The sequence below is a fragment of the Octopus bimaculoides genome, chromosome 11 (assembly GCF_046866305.1).
Source record: "Octopus bimaculoides isolate indiv1 chromosome 11, ASM4686630v1, whole genome shotgun sequence".
NCBI lineage: Eukaryota > Metazoa > Mollusca > Cephalopoda > Octopoda > Octopodidae > Octopus > Octopus bimaculoides.
In genome coordinates this window covers 74,206,735-74,224,756 of record NC_142938.1, presented here as the reverse complement: position 1 = coordinate 74,224,756, position 18,022 = coordinate 74,206,735, and positions in this window count along the sequence as shown.

Genomic DNA, 18,022 nt, shown 5'->3' with positions numbered 1-18,022 from the left:
TTTGGCAAAGACCAGCCAAGAAGAGCTGAAGCGTTGTCGCCTGGCAACATCAGAATAGTGACAGACTAAATATCTTACGGTAATTATCTCCCTTTGCTTTCTGAATTCCACTTAATTCTTTTTTTTTTTAACCCAAGGTAGATAAAATAACTAACAGTCAAGTACTGGGGTCGATATAAGCAGGCCTATCTCTATATAACTTATATGTAACCTTGTGCCTGCTTTACAATCGACATCCTTATTATTATAATTGTTCCTGTCATTCTTTTTATTCTTGTTTTTGTGTCGTGCTTGTACATCTTTGTCACAATATAAGCACCAAAAATAATAACAACAAAACAAACAGTACCTCTATCTAAAAGGCAGGTGGATATTCTACGTTGCCCAGTATTAGAAGCTGTTTCTTTTATCCTTTTCTCTATAATTGAATCCAGTCGTTGTTTAAGTATCTTATCATATACCATGTGTACTCTCGAACTAGAGTGTAGAAAAACATTTCCAATGCTAGGAAAACAAAATATAAGATTGCGTTACGTAGTAAGAAAAAAAACAACACACACACACACGCATGCACACATACAAGAAAAGACAATACAAAACAAAATTATACGTATCAGTTTAAGCTGTCCGCTCTCTGTTTGCTCTCCAATTAATGCCACTGTCCATGTTATCCTTCTCGTTGAACCTCTTGGTCAGCTATAGTCATCGTGATGAATAGAAAGTAAATGAGTTAAACCTCGTTCAAATAAACTGCCATTCCAGAACAGCAGTAAAAAAGATTAAAACAAAAATAAGCTGTAGATTTTTTAGAGCCCACACAGGCCTCTTAAAATATCTTACTCTTGGGAATAACGAAATCCACGAGATAACTCATAAAACTGGGAAAGATGACGAATTTAGTTGTGTGCTTTCGAATTGTCGGTTATATTAGCTGAGTGAAAATTGTAAATGGCGGCTGGGGGCTCAAAACGAGGTCACTGAATCTTAAAATGATTGTAAATTTCAAAATTCAGGAAGTCTTAATTGTTAGTGCTAAATTTTAAACTATATCAGAGAAATTAAGAAAATATCGACGGTGAGTTAGTTGCTACTAAACGACCCAGCTGTCTAAAATGATGGATTTTAAATACTCTCAGCGACTGGTAGTATTGTAATAAGTAATAACGGTAAATTTTGAATGACATCCATCATTTGTTAAGAGTGTGGCTGCGAATATTAAAATGGTTCCAACTAGTCTTGGACGTCTTTACTTTGGTTTTACTAATGACAACAATTCTAGGTTAGTCGAATTGTGTTCAATAAATATGCCTATAGCGAAATCGTTGGAATAATTCCAAATTTATAAGATTGATGTTTTTTTTTCATTACTGTTTTTTTTTTTTATATATATACTTTACGATTCTTAGACTACCAAGATTTAAGAATCATAAAATAGGTTGGCAAAGACCATAAACTAAGTTGATTGGTTGAATCAGTGGACAATTCTTACTTCTTCACGTTCTGACACAAGGAAATTATCTTTACGGTTCCACTTTTATTTTCACCTTTAGTACAGTTAAAGAAAACACAGGAAGAAATTAACAGATATTACTGACAGGAATCTTTCACAGACTCAGAAATTTGGCGAATTGACTGTAGTAATAGTAGTAGTAGCAGCTACAAATCTTGTCACAAGACCAGCAGTTTTAGGAGCAGGGGGTGGGGAAGGAGGAGGGGAAGGAGGTGGAGGGGAAGAAGGAGGAGAGGAAGGAAGAAGAAGAAGAGGTTAGTTAGTTACATCGACCCAGAGTACTTGACAAGTACTTTATTTTACCGACCCTGGTAGTATGAAAGGCAAAGTTGACCTCAACGGGATTAAAAAAAAACACATTGAGCGACATAACTTTCTGATAAAGAATAAGGCCACTAATTTTGAACAGGGAAGGGTGTATACCAGCGGTTCGCAACCGGGGTCCAGATAAGGTTTTGCTGTTAAAATTAATCTGCAGTAACTTGGTAATACTTATGCCATACACAAAATATTTTAACTGTATTTTTAATACAATTCCTAATAATATTTGATTATCAAAATGTATTTTGATTTTTTAAACATCGGATGGACAGGAGGGAAGGTCCATTATATTGAAAGACTTCAGACAAAAATCATGCCTCCTCTTTGATATGACTGTCCCAATCGACGTAAATGAATCCGGCGTGCTAACGTTTCTGCCAGCTCGCCGCCTTATCCCTGAAACATAATAAAACAAAACTATATTGATAAGGTTTTGTATAACGACTTTTGATGATAGAGGAGAATTAATCTCGAAGAAGAGGACGACGGTCATCAAACTTACTACTGCTAGCCTGTACAATGTTTAGATTGAACCCTGCTCGCAAAATAAGGATTTAGATTTACTGCTTCAGTTATTATCGATGTGCAGTTTTTAATTTTAGAATTAAGCTGGAAAATCTGTCTTCATACCAAACATATCCTGTCTCTGACCCACACGAACGATGTTTCCTCTCTCTTTTTCTTTTTCTATCGATACTAGAATTCTTCCTAATTTTGGGCTCAAGGTCAGCAGTTTTGAGGGGAGGGGCTAGTCGATTGCATCGGCTCCAGTACTCAACTGGTAGTGGAGGCGCAATGGCCCAGTGGTTAGGGTAGCGGACTCGCGGTTTCGATTCCCAGACCGGGCGTTGTGAGTGTTTATTGAGCGAAAACACCTAAAGCTGCACGAGACTCCGGCAGGGGATGGTGGCGAACCCTGCTGTACTCTTTCACCACAACTTTCTCTCACTCTTTCTTCCTGTTTCTGTTGTGCCTGTAATTCAAAGGGTCAGCCTTGTCACTCTGTGTCACGCTGGATCTCCCCGAGAACTATGTTAAGGGTACACGTGTCTGTGGAGTGCTCAGCCACTTGCACGTTAATTTCACGAGCAGGCTGTTCCGTTGATCGGATCAACTGGAACCCTCGTCGTCGTAAGCGACGGAGTGCCAACAAGTACTCAACTGATACTTATTTCATCGACCTCGAAACGATAGAAGACAAAGATGACCTAGGTGGCATTTGAACTCAGAACGTAAAACGACGCTAAACGTTTTGTCCGTCGTGCTATCGATACTGCCAGCTCGTCGTCCCATCGCTACTATAACGGCCTCAATTCTTCGAAACTGTCTGGATTTGTACCGCCTCTACTCAGACACCTTCGGCTCACTCGGCCTTCCATCTCTCGTCACCCATCTTGCGCCCGACCCCTTCTCGGTCTCATACCAACCACTAAGGCCTTACTTCTTAAGACATCTCTTCCCCACCCCCGCAACGCGTGGAATCTTCTCCTTACTCATGTCTACTTCTGATTTTCTTTGTTCACATCACGAAGATTTTTATATGAGAAATTTTTAATTTCTTACATAATCAATTTGCTTCGGAATCGGTGAGGTGGATGACGGGGCGGGGTGGAGTGAAGATATCAAACACTGTGAATAAGATATGAAATACAACCAGCAGCAGAAAATATACGTTCACACACACACACACACACAAACACACATTCTGGCATACATTATTCTAACAGCTTCCGGCACTTCAGAGATATTTTTCCTTAAGTTTTCTTTTGAAGAATTCTATAGTTTAGCATCGAATACCACAGCCGATAGTGATGTTTTTCTGAAAATGTGATTTGTTAATTAGTCACAGGAGGAAAGATATGTCATAGTTTATAAATTTGGTCTGCTGTGATTACCAATATTATTGGAAACATGCTCTGCTTGTAAAGATTTGGTATCAACGACGGAAGCAGTACTAGGTCAAAAAAGCGTTCTGTATATTTTACTTAACGTGGATATATTGGAGAAAGCTACCGACCTGCAGTATTTGCTCGAGAAAACATCTCGCGTAGATGTATAGCGTTAAAAAGTATAAAAGCATATCGATAACAGAAAAAGGCGTGCAGCAGCGGCGGTGGAATTTCGATTTCTGCTTTCTTGACCGTTTTCAGTGGCAAGTATCCATTAGCAACTGTATGCTAAGACAAATTTAGTTTGTACGATATTGAAAACATTGATTAGCAAATCACTGGTGTCTCAAATAGCTGACAGGATGTGTAAAAATTCGGTATTGATGACAGAAATAGTATTAGTTCAAAATAGCATACTGTAAACCTTACTTAACGTAGATATATTGTAGAAGCCGCTGCTTAGCGGTATTTTGTTCGTCTTTACGTTTTGCGTTCAAATTCTGCCGAGGCCAAATTTGAACTCAGAAAGGGTCGATAAAATAAGTATCGATTAAATACTGGTGTTAATGTAATCAACTTAGCCCTTTCTCCAAAATTGTTAGCCTTGTGCCAAAATTTGAAACCAAAAATTACTCGATCGAAATAAGGAGGAGAACTGGCAGAATTATTAGCATGCTGGCATTTCGTCCATCTTCACATCCTGAGTTCAAATTTTCTCGAGAGCCGATTTTACCTTTCATCTTTTCAGGGTCGATAAAATAAGTATTAGCTGAAAACTGGGGTCGATGTAGTCGATTAACCCAACCACCCCGAACTTGCTGGCCTTGTGTCAGAATTTGAAAGCAATAATTGCTCGATCTGGAGCCAAATTGGCTGTCCCACGCAGGTTTGTCAAATGTACCCATTCATAACCTTTTTGTGGTACTTAGTTCATCGTTGAGGTACGCTCGTCCAATAATTAAGGGCTTGCATGGGAGGTAATCCAGAAGTGCGTATATCCCAAGGAGTTCACTAGGTTGTTGTTCTCTCTGTTACCATCATTTACAAGTGTGCGACAAAGGGACATGTAAACGTATGTATGTTTGTTTGTATGCATGTATTTATGTAGGTATGCGTGCATGTGTATGTACATCTGTGTATGCATTATGTATGTAAGCATGCGTGTATATACATACATATATATATATATATATATATATATATATATATATATATATATATATATATATAAGTTTGAAAAAGAACACAGTAGTTGAGATATACGGAAAAAAAGTCAAGGTAGAAAATGCCAAAATAATAAAAAAAACATTTCAGTACCGGTTTCAGTCATTGAGACTTTTTCAACTGTAAGAATAGAAAACAATTAGATTTTGGAAAAATTAAAAGAAAAGTTTTTTAAAAGAATATTCGCATAATATTCAAATTACAAGGGGCATTTTCCTTGTTTCTGCCTGTCTCTGTCTCTCTTTTTTACTCTTGTGGGTTCGAGGTCGTTGTGAATTCTTGGCAGAGAAGAAGAAGAAGGAGGAGGAGGAGGAGGAGGAGGAGGAGGAGGAGGAGAAGAAGAAGAAGAAGAAGAATACGGGAGTGCCATAATAGTAGTTGGATGTTAAATGGTCAAGTGCCCTGAAAGTGACTTGTTGTGGATGGTAGTATGTGGATGTATGTTTGTATATATGTATCTATGTATGTATGTATATATATATATATATATATATATATATATATATAATGTGTCTGAATCTACGTGTATGATATATTGTATGCAAGAACATACACAAGGAGGTAATCATATATAGAGGCATGTTTAGTGGCATGTTTGTACACGTGTGTATATACGTAAAAATTAAAGTACGCATGGAAGCATGTTTATATATATATATATATATACACACACACGCATACATACATACATACATACATATATATATATATATATATATATATATATATATATATATATACACGTGCATACACGCACTCCCCCCACATACACACATATGCATCCATACATCCATAAACGTATGGATGAGTGCATATGTGTGGGTAAGCATGTACATAGATATGTAAACCTGAATATATATACATCTATATATTCACATATATGTACAAGTATGTACATGCAGACGTGAGTATGTGTACATAAATGTATCTGTACATTTACGTTGTTACGTAAACTTGAATATATTCTTGTTGGTGTATATTTATATATTTATGCATTTATAAATATAATATAATATAATATGATAAAATACACACACGCACATACATATTTACACACAAATATGTATGTATACATGTATCTGTACAACCATCTAGTTATGTACACATGAATATATGCATGTAGTCATGTTGGTATATAAGTTATTTTTATTCGCATATTTTTTCTGGTCTGTTTTCATCATTATGTGTTTTCTTAGTTATGTGTATGAACGTGTGCAGATTTCTTCACATAAGCTTACGCATGTATCTATAGATTAAGAGATTTGCGTATGTGTGTAAAAGTATGTATGCATTTGTGTATATATATATGTACGTTTGTGTGTGCATGTGTAGTATGGATGTATAGATATATAAATTAACATATTTATGAATGGATATGCTTGTATGTACGTATGTATGGATATATATACATTCGTACACACACATGCACACATGTATGTAATCGTTTATGTTAAACATATATTAATGACTATAAATGTATATATTTAGTTTAAAAAACATAAAGACGTTATACATATGTACAATATATATATGTATATATACATATGTATAATATATATATATATATATATATATATATATATATATATATATATATATATATATATATATATATATATATATATATATATATATATTCACACATGTACACACGTATATGTATGTGTACATATACATTGACAAGCTCGCACATTCGCATACGCATACACACTAACAGACATACATATACTCACATCTGTGTACATATATATAACGACATATAATAGCGAAGTGTGAGTTATAGCATTAAAACATATTTGCCTATTAAAAAGCCATTTACAAAATAGACTACATACTGTGTCTTTCTGAGAACATCTTTATAAACTAGTTCACATATGTAAAATCAACATTATCTCCCTGTATTTTATATCCATTAAATCAACTGTTCATAGGATATGGCGATTCGCCACAAGATATTCATACCTATATTGCTTCTTCCTCAAAGACTGGGTATATCGCTATTTTAGTTTTTTCTTCTAAATATCCTTTTTATATGGATTATGTTTCGTTTAAAATATTGATTTTTTTTCTAACACACAGGACAAGAACTTTATTGGAGGGAGGAGAATATGATTGTTTGATGTTCATGCCTTTCTCAAGAACATTAACTGCGTAAGTGAATTGAATTGCTTTTTAATGGGGAATCGAAACCGGTTCATGAAGACTACTCCCTTACAACTTACTTCTTCATTTATGATGCTTCATAACATTATTAGATTTGTTTTGTTTTTGCCCAATTAGTGTGAATGGATCCGTTTTTGGTGTATACCATTTGTTATTTATTTATTTTTTTAGTGCGAGAAGAATATAGTTTGGCGAAGATTCCAAGTTTTTTTTTTGTTATTGCAAACGAAGGTTGCCTGATATATTTACTTAGAAAACATGGTTTTACCAAATTGGAATTTACAACCTTAAGATGGTCGCTGAAGGGGAAAAGACATCACATCAAGAAGTACAATACAGTTAAAAAGATAAGAAAAAAAAATTCATATATATATATGTACGTATGCATGCATCTATGTATGTGTGTATGTAAAATGAAAACCCCACTAAGCCTGCTTAGTGAGGAGGGTGAGTGGACAACCTACAGGACGAAAAATGAAGCGTATCTATGGTGGCAGAAATCGTAAAAGTCGACGGCCATGCAATACTGTGTGCACAGTCTTGGTCCAGCTATTTCTCATGGACAGCGGTAGTTCCTGTAGCATTCACCAACAAACCGGTGACTTTGGTGCAGAAATTACCGTGGCTGTGCAGGGGATTGAAACGTTTTCAACATAAAAGGGTCAGTCTGCAGATAACCATGAAAATGAGAATGTAGGCATGGTGTGCCACATTACTGGGAGTGAGCAACCGCTAATCCTTGTTAGAACATGACTCTAGGGGAGGAAAAACCCGGATATAAAATTCTGCGACACAACGACAGCCAGTGATGTTGACTAGATCTTCTTTCGTACATAGTCTGCCATCGTCCTTCAGAGAACAGGATTGGTTGTGTGCAAGGCCTCTCCTCACTTTAAAAAGCATCACGCACAGACATAGCTTGAACTACTGGCATCATTATCTTATTCTCGAGAACGCATATACATACATACGTACATATATATATATATATATATATATATATATATATATATATATATATATATATATATATAGCGAGAATTCACAAAAAACAACAGACGAAGACAGGTGGTGTTGAAAACAAGTAGATGTATTAGTATAACGCTCGGGAATTGAGAAAATCTTTAACGTTTCGAGCCTACGCTCTTCTACAGAAAGGAACACGGCAAGAAACTGGGAGAGAAAGAAGGAGAGAAAAAAGTCTGTGTAGTGGTCAGCGATACGAGAGTATTGTAGTTCGCTTGAAGCATTGTGTATTGTTTGTAAAGAATAAAATGTTTTGAATGGTACAACAATGCACTATAATACAAAAAATGGACTATATACCTGTTGTAATTTAGTTATCCATAGTCCGATGATATTTCGGAATAAAATTCCTTCTTCAGATATTCTTAGATGGAGTCTCTGCTATAGTTGGAAGCTTCCGAAAAAAGAAAAGCCGTTGGAAAACCGATTATAGCAGCGACTCCATCTAAGAATATCTGAAGAAGGAATTGTATTCCGAAAATATCATCGAACTACGGATAACTAAATTACAACAGGTATATAGTCCATTTTTTGTATTATAGTGAATTGTTGTACCATTCAAAACTTATTATTCTTTATATATATACCATATGTTACATATTTATTATATCATACCTTGATACTGTGCGGATTAAGATCGTTGACAGGCCGCTGGTATTTATAGAGTATTAAACACTTTCGATATGCAAATTAGCGACTCCTTCATAGAGTAACTGCTGCATTTGTTGAGTATATAAACAATTTTGCTACTTACTTTTTGGGAGCTTGTCAGAATGTTGTGGATGCCTCTGATGAGAAACCAATAAGGTTCGAAAATCGATTAAGGTTGTTCATCATTTTTTTTCAGTCTACGGAGAAAAGGTTATAATTTGTCTTGTTTATAATTATACCATATGTTATATATATATATATATATATATATATATGTGTGTAACATATCAACTTTTCAGAATGAGATAAAAATCCAAGGTTGAGAAAGATTTTAGAACATTTATAAATAGGTCTTACAGCTGTTTCCGGGATATTTTATATATCCCTTCATCGGAGATTATGTGAGAAAATGGTTAAGCAATAGTTATTCTAGATAAGATACGAAATAGAGAGTGAAGTGGAGGAATGAAAATAGACGTGAGATATGCAGGGATATTGTATCTGTAGATCCATTATTTAGGCAGAATGGTGTACATATAAGATTCCAATACCTTGTGAGTAAAATGGAATAGTATCTAAAATTGGTCATTCAAATGACAAATTTGGTGCACTTCAACCTCCATTGCATGACCCAGGTCCGTCATGAACCCTAGGACTAAGGTGTTTAACCCGGTCTCCATAGAGTATGAATGACGCGATTACAAAACATTTCCCACTCCCAACGGGTCACCAGTCCTTGTTCAAGAATACAACGCGCCGCCCGGTCCTCCTCTCATTCCTCCTCCTCCAATTCCTCCTCCTCTCATTCCTCCTCCTCTCATTCCTCCTCCTCCCATTTCTCCACCACCACCAGACCACCACCACCACCATCACCACCACAACCACCACCACCACTATTTCCAACCCCACTACAGACAACACACAGAAAGCATTACAAACGCATCCCTTACACACAACTTCACAAACTCAGACTACCAAAAGCGGTAGACATGTGTATTGGCCCCAAAATTTAACAAACATTTATTACATTTGAACTGTGATATTGTTTCTATAATTTGACATTTTATGATGGATACATTTGCTATTTTCATTATTGCGTAACGTTAATTCTGCCAAGGGTGTGTGTAGTAGTTTGTGGTTCGTAGCTAAAATAGTTGAATGATATATCTTGCAGAAAGTATTATAAAGTAATCTCCCTTTAATAAGCTTCTCGAAACATCTACGTCATGAGAAGTAATTCTTAATTATTCAAGAAGCTTCGCGTTTCTCTAGGAAGTTTCTAGAATGTCTAGCGTTCCATTAATAAAAACAGCTTGCTTGCCCTGCTCCTTTCTTCTTAGTCGGCTAGACTCTGAGGCATTCACGTCATTGCTATACCTGTCTATTTCTCTATGCCACATGACTGAAAACCACCACTTAGCTGTTATTTCTACATTTCTTATCACTGGACTTTCTTGTATAGATTACTTCTTTCAACTAAATTCTACATTTTGATTATATTTCATCGACAAATAACTGAATAAAATATATTTTTATGTAGGCGTAGGAGTGGCTGTGTGGTAAGTAGCTTGCTTACCAACCACATGGTTCCGAGTTCAGTCCTACTGCGTGGCACCTTGGGCAAGTGTCTTCTACTATAGCCTCGGGCCGACCAAAGCCTTGTGAGTGGATTTGGTACACGGAAACTGAAAAAAGCCCGTCGTATATATGTATATATATATATATTTGTGTGTGTGTATGTCTGTGTGTCTGTGTTTGTCCCCCCAACATCGCTTGACAACAGATGCTGGTGTGTTTACATCCCCGTAACTTAGCGGTTCGGTAAAAGAGACCGATAGAATAAGTACTATTCTTACAAAGAATAAGTCCTGGGGTCGATTTGCCCGACAAAAGGCGGTGTTCCAGTATGGCCGCAGTCAAATGACTGAAACAAGTAAAAGAGTAGAAGAGAGTAAAGAGATATATATATATATATATATATATATATATATATATATATATATAGAGAGAGAGAGAGAGAGAGAGAGTAAATATACAGGTCTTAAATTTCTTTGTAAGAATTCTTCTAATAATTTACACGCAGCCATTTCAATATTTGATACTGGACTATATTCCTCACAACATAAGTATATATATATATATATATATATATATATATATATATATATATATATATATAAACAATATATGAGTATATGCACATATATGTACATGTATGTATATACGTTCATCCACATGTACATATAGATACATAACTGGGTACATGACGTGGCAAAGGAACAAGGACAAAAATGGTAAACAAGGTGCAACAAACAAGCAGGCCACATTGAAACATCCCCTTCATCAGCTGCCACCATTAAAACTCCGGCGTTTCGAAGAATTAAGGCAGTACGCATCGTTAAAATGGTTCTTCCCACGAAAATCAGATAACTCGATATAGAGAGTGCAATAAAGTATTGAGTTCAGATACTGAAAAGTTCAATTAAGGCCGATTGTTGTCACTTTTATTTTTACGATTCGTCAGACCGTGATAAAAAAAAATTTGCAGATATTTAATGTCCCTGTAAATAATAGTTTTCTTTTGTTTTGGAGTGTAGGAGAGGACTATTAGTCGATCTGATTGGTTTGTTGGAGTGTGTTAGTGCTTGATCTTGAAAGTTAGCTGGTTGAATCGAATGGTTTTGTGAAGATGGTGAGATGTTTGTTTGGTGAATGCTGTAACCTCGGTTTCGCTCTCGGGCTACGCATCCTATTTGCCAGAGGCCGGAGAGAGAGAGAGAGAGAGAGAGAGAGAGAGAGAGAGAGAGAGAGAGAGAGAGAGAGAGAGAGAGAAGAGAGAGAGAGAGAGAGAGAGAGAGAAAGAGAGAGAGAGAGAGAGAGAGAGAGACATAGAGATAGAGAGAAAGAGAGAGAGAGAAAGAAAGAGAGAGAGAGCAGGCCCTTGGCACATAATGTAGTCGGTTGAGCGATGTAAGTACGACACAGAATCTCTTTTATGTAATGTCTCCACCAAGTTAAGGACCACACAACACACACTAAGGTAGTGAGTGCTTCGAAACCTCTCGCGTTGCTTGTCACTGTCAGAGCGTGACAAAATACACAAGTCCAGCACTGGGTTCTTTCATTCATTCGTTCTTTCTTTCTATCTTTTGTTCCTTCTTTCTTTCTTTCTTTCTTTCTTCTCTTTGTTTCCTTTGTTTTCTTTCCTCCTTTCTTTCTTCCATCCTTTCTTCCGTTTTTTCTTTCTTTATTTTCTTTCTTCCTTTCTTTTTTCTTTCTTCCTTTTTTCCTTCTTTCCTTCTTCCCTTCCTTTCTTTTCTTTCTTTCTTTCTTTTTTATTTCCTTTCTTTCTTTCTTTCTTTCTTTCTTTCTTTCTTTCTTTCTTTCTTTCTTTCTTTCTTTCTTTCTTTCTTTCTTTCTTTCTTTCTTACTTTCTTCTTTTCTTTCTCCCTTCGTTCGTTCGTTCCTTCCTTCGTTTCGTCGTTCGTTCGTTCGTTCCTCCCTCCCTCCCTCCCTTCCTTCCTTCCTTCCTTCCTTTCCTTTCTTTCTTCGTTCGTTCGTTCGTTCGTTCCTTTTTTCGTTCTGTCGTTCGTTCGTTCGTTCCTTCTATCCTTCCTTCCTTCCTTCCTTCCTTCCTTCCTTTACTCGATGGCAGCCAGCGATGTTCGCCTGTTCTCCCTTTTGTTTATCCGGGGGAGGGGTCTGTTGTCAGAGAATGGCATTGGTTGCATGCAAGGCCTCTCCTCACTTTTCAAAGACAAAAGCAGCTTGCAACAGGCATCGCAATGAAAGAGAACGAGCAGCGGCCATCATGCACGTATGTATCTGGTTCTCTTAATCCGAATATTGATTCCAAATTTTGGCACTAAACACAATATCCCATCCAATAATTAAAGTAATTTAAAAAAATCAAAATATAACAACTAGACCACCATCATCATCATCATCATCATCATTATCATCATCATAATCATCGTCGTCGTCGTCGTCGTCATCATCATCATCATCATCAGTAACATCATCACCATCGTCATCAACATTATCCTCCTCCTCGTTTTCGTCGTCACCATCACCATCATCATCACCATCATCATCATCATCATCGTCGTCGTCGTCGTTGTCGTCAACATCATCATCATCATCAGTAACATCACCATCATCATCAACACTATCACCATCCTCCTCCTCCTCCTCCTCTTCTTCGTCGTCATCATCATCATCATCATCGTTCTCCTCAAGCCAATGCCCTAGTACCCCGCCCCCACCTCAATTATTCCACCTCCCTCCAGTAAGTTAGACTGCATTATTGAAACTACTTCAAGAACCCAAATATTGATTTTTCCCCCCTCTAATCTTTAAGTTTTCCTTCCCCTGCCCATCTCTTTTTCTCACTTTCCCAACCACATATCTATCTATCTATCTATCTATCTATCTATCTATCTATCTAGAGCGAGAACGCAGGGTGGACTTCAGTGCCTACCTGCACAGCCTGCCACGACTCTCGGCAAGAGAGGCGGAGTGCTGCGAAGGTGCCATCACGGCGGCGGAAGTGAGGGACGCGATGGCGGGATGCTCGAGGGACAAATCTCCGGGTTTGGATGGTCTGCCCTACGAGCTTTACAACTGTAAGCCAGACTTGTTTGGAGACGTCTTGGCGGCCGTGTACTGCAACTGGCAGCAAAACGGGAGCATTCCCGGTTTTGTGAGTCGAGGAGCCGTAACACTGCTGAAGAAAGATCCAAACAAGGGGGACGTCATAGATAACTTTAGGCCCATCACTCTGCTCAATGCAGACTTGAAAATTTTGGCCAAGGTGTTAGCCAAGCGGTTGGCGCTTGTCATCGAGAAACTGATCGGCAAGGCGCAAACGTGCGCGGTGCCGGGCAGGAGCATCCATGACAACCTCCATCTGATGCGCTACATCATAGAGAGGGTAGTTAAGGAACCTGGCATGGGTGGGGCCCTGATCAATTTAGATCAATCGAAAGCTTTCGATAGGGTAGACCATCAATACTTGGAGGCTGTCCTCATAGCAGCCGGCTTCGGTCCCATTTTCCGCGGCTGGATTGCTGCCTTGTACAGAGGCATCCGTTCGGTAGTTCGCGTCAATGGGCATCTATCAAGACCCTTCGACATTGCACGTTCGGTCCGTCAGGGATGCCCCCTCTCGTCGCTTCTGTACGTGTTGACTCTCGAGCCACTACTGCGGAAGCTGGCGACGCTGAGGGGCATCCCGCGAGAGTTGGGATGCGGGACGAGCGTGTCGTCATACGCGGACGACGTCACCGTCATAGTGTCTAGCCAAAAGCACATCGAGCTTGTCGGCGAGACACTGAGAGAATACGAAGCGGTAACGGGAGCGAAAATCAACCGGGATAAGTCAGTGGGCTTGCGGCTCGGCACCTGGAGAAGCAACCCCATGCCGTCAAGTAGCGCCTCCGTCGTGGGACGTTGGACTGACGGTCCGGTTGAGATGCTCGGGGTCTGGTTTGGTCCAGACCTCCAAACGGAGAAGAACTGGGACGAGATAACGAGAAGGGTGGCCACTCTAGCCCGGCAATGGGCCGAGAGGAAGCTTTCCCTGAAAGGTCGGGCGGAGGTGGCGAACACGTACATCGCGTCCGTCATCTACTACCGCCTGACCGTCGTTCCTTGTCCCGACCCTACCATCACCAAACTGGAGCGCATCCTCTTCCGCTTCTTGTGGAAAGGAAGCGTTCCGATGGTTAGGCGATCCGTTTGCTGCCAACACCCGTTAAAAGGAGGACTGGGCATGCCGTGGTTGATGATGCGCAGACACGCGCTGAGACTGCGACATCTCCGGCTCTACGTAGACAGCGGTGAACAGGTGTGGTCGCCGTTTGTGCGGCGCGCTTTCCCGCAGCTCGTCTCCATGACCGAACTGCAGTCATGGATCAAGAAGAGGCCGAGGAAGGGCGAATGGCACCGCGAGTGTCGCGCTGCTCTTCGGCAACTCCAACAACCCGGGTCAACCTTGAGCGACTGCATCACAACTAACGCATTCTATAGTGGATTAGTGGAGGGAAGGTACGACGACGATCTCGGGGCGAACCTGGGCGTCGACGAGGAATACCTGACCCGCCTGTTTAAGACGACCTTCGGGCCGGGACCTATGGACAACTTCCAGAGATCCCTGGCCTGGCAGTGCTATCGAGAAGCACTACCCGTTCGGGATAAGCTCTACAGGCATGGCTCGAGAAACACGGGGCCGACCTGTCCGAGATGCCGGCAGAGCGACGAAACCGTTCTGCACGCACTCGTACAGTGTCCCACCATTTCCGAGCTGTGGGCTTACGTCGAACAACTGCTATCGCGTGTGGGACGAGTCGGTCTATCAGCCGAGTCTATCGTGAATATTGTCGCGCCTCCTTCCTTTAAACGGGAAGGAAGAGCTATTTTCATCGTACTTGTGGCTATGGCGAAAGAATGTGTATGGTGGACGCGTCTGAAAGGTCTAGAGACAAAGACTTTCCTCTCTGGGCAATCTCTCATCAACTTCTTCAAGTATCACCTGAAGAGGAAGTTGAGAGTAGAAAGGGAAGTCTTGTCTAGTGAATGCTTCAAAAAAAGATGGGTGAATGTAGCAAGGATGGCACGTGTGAACGACGGAGCCATCTTGAGCATAACCCTATGAACAAGAAAAAAAAATAAAACAAAAAGGCAAAAGAGAGTCACTTACTGTTATAGTTTCTTCAATGAGAATATTGACCAAGGTTACCGTGGTCTTTTCCGTAGGCTTTTCCTTCCACGGCTAAACCTAAACTGTCCTCCCCTCTTTTTACACGAGAACATTACTGTGATACACGATCCCTATTGATCGGCCTTTCCTTTTCTTTTTTTTTCGATCCCTTTTGATCGAACTGCCCCTTTTTCCCTTCCTACGATCCCTTTTGATCGACACCACCAATTTTTTTTTTTTTTTCCTTCCTTCCCCCTCCCAAAAAGAAAAGCTCTACATTGTATTTGTCCCATCTTCGTTGAGCCCTGTGTGGCTAATAAAAGAAATGTATCTATCTATCTATCTATCTGTCTGTCTGTCTGTCTGTCTGTCTATCTGTCTGTCTGTCTGTCTGTCTGTCTGTCTGTCTACCTATTTTATTTGTTTCTTGCTTTCATTTCTATCTATCTATCTATGTCTGTCTGCCTGTCTGTCTGTCTAACAATTTACACACACACACACACACACACACGGACACAATAACACACGACTACACACACACACATTCATACGGTCACACGCACTCACGCATACATACATGCATACCTTTACCTGTCTACCTCATCCTCCGCCTCACACTCCGCTGTTCTCTTTCTCTCTTTTCTTTTCCAGTCCTTTTTTCTCTCTCTCTTTATCTTGTCTTGAAGATTGTAATCACATCGATCATGTTTGCAAAGACATTCTATGTATGATGTGGGTACAAATGAGAGAGAGAGGGGGGAGGCAAAGAGAGAGAGAAAGGGAGAGAGAGGTAGAGAGAGAGAGAAAGGGAGAGAGAGAGGTAGAGAGAGAGAGAGAGAGAGAGAGGTAGAGAGAGAGAGAGAGGTAGAGGTAGAGAGAGAGAGAGATGTAGAGAGAGAGAGAGAGAGAGGTAGAGAGAGAGAGAGAGAGAGAGAGAGAGAGGGATAACATCCCACATATTTCGGCCATGCCCGCTAAATGTATATGGAATATTGTCTATAAAACATACTCAAGAGTGATATACGCGCACACACACACACACACACACACACGCGCACGCATGCACGAACACACACACATGAACACAAATATGTATATATGTGTGTGTGTGTATAGAGAGAGAGATTTTTATGCATATAAATATATATATATACATATACGTATATAGCCTGTATGGTCTGGCTAACTCAAAATGGTTTTTTTGTATTCTTCCTTTCTTCTTGGAGAGTTTAAATGTAGTTATAAAAATATGTCCTTCTGTTGAAATGAAATTTCTGTAAATTTCTATATCTTTGTGCAGCTGAGGATTGCTCTGCATTTTACATTTGATGTAATGTTCACAATGCTTAAATAAATGGAGTCGCATGAAACGATCGTATTGCATTAACTTTGGATATCCTTGTTGCTATTTTGGTTATATATATATATATATATATATATATATATATATATATATATATATATATATATATATATAACCAAAATAAGCAACATATATATATGTTTATATATATATATATATATATATATATATATATATATATATATATATATATATATATATATATCAGTAAAGAAGTAAAGATAGACGATAAATGAATAAATGATTATCTTCTTAACTTCATTAGCTTACGGCTGTTTCGCTACAAGATGCAGAAGCTGCTAGTTTCATGCCTGAGTAACACCTTACAGCTCCATCCGAGCCTCAGGTTTTAATGAAGCTGTAAGCTGTAAGTTGTTACTCAGGCATTCAACTATGAGCAGAGCACATTGTATAGCGGAAACAGCCGTATATATATATATATATATATATATATATATATATATATATATATATATATATATATATATATATAAGTTCAAAGAAACAATAACAAAAAAAACAACAAAGTGAGGACGTGATATTTATATATATATATATATATATATATATATATATATATATAATATATTGTGGTGGTTTTAATGTAGGTAAAGGTGGTAGCGTTATAGATAGATAGATAGATAGGTAGGTAGGCAGGCAGGCAGGTAGGTAGGTAGGTAGGTAGGTAGGTAGGTAGGTAGGTACATAAATAGATAGATATGTAGAGAGAGAGGGAGAAAGGGAAAGACAGAGATAGGGAGAGAGGAAGAGAGGGAAAAACAGAGATTGATTGAGAGAGAGGAAAAGATAGATAGAGGGACAGAAAGAGAGAGAGAAAGGGAGAGTGAGAGAGAAAACAGTGGCAGGTTGAAAAATGGATTGATAAGGAGAAGGATCAGAAGCTAGAGAGAATGATAGAAACATTGACCTATAGATCGATAGATGTATAGAGAGGTCGACAGATAGATATAGATACACAGACAGGCAGACTGACCGACAAGCAGATAGATAGATAGATAGATAGATAGATAGATAGCTAAATAGAAAAATAGATACATAGTTGGATGAATTCAAAAGGTAGATCGATAGCGAAATATATTTCTTTATTGCCCACAGGGGGCTAAACACAGAAGGGACAAACAAGGACAGACAAACAGATTAAGTTGATTACATCG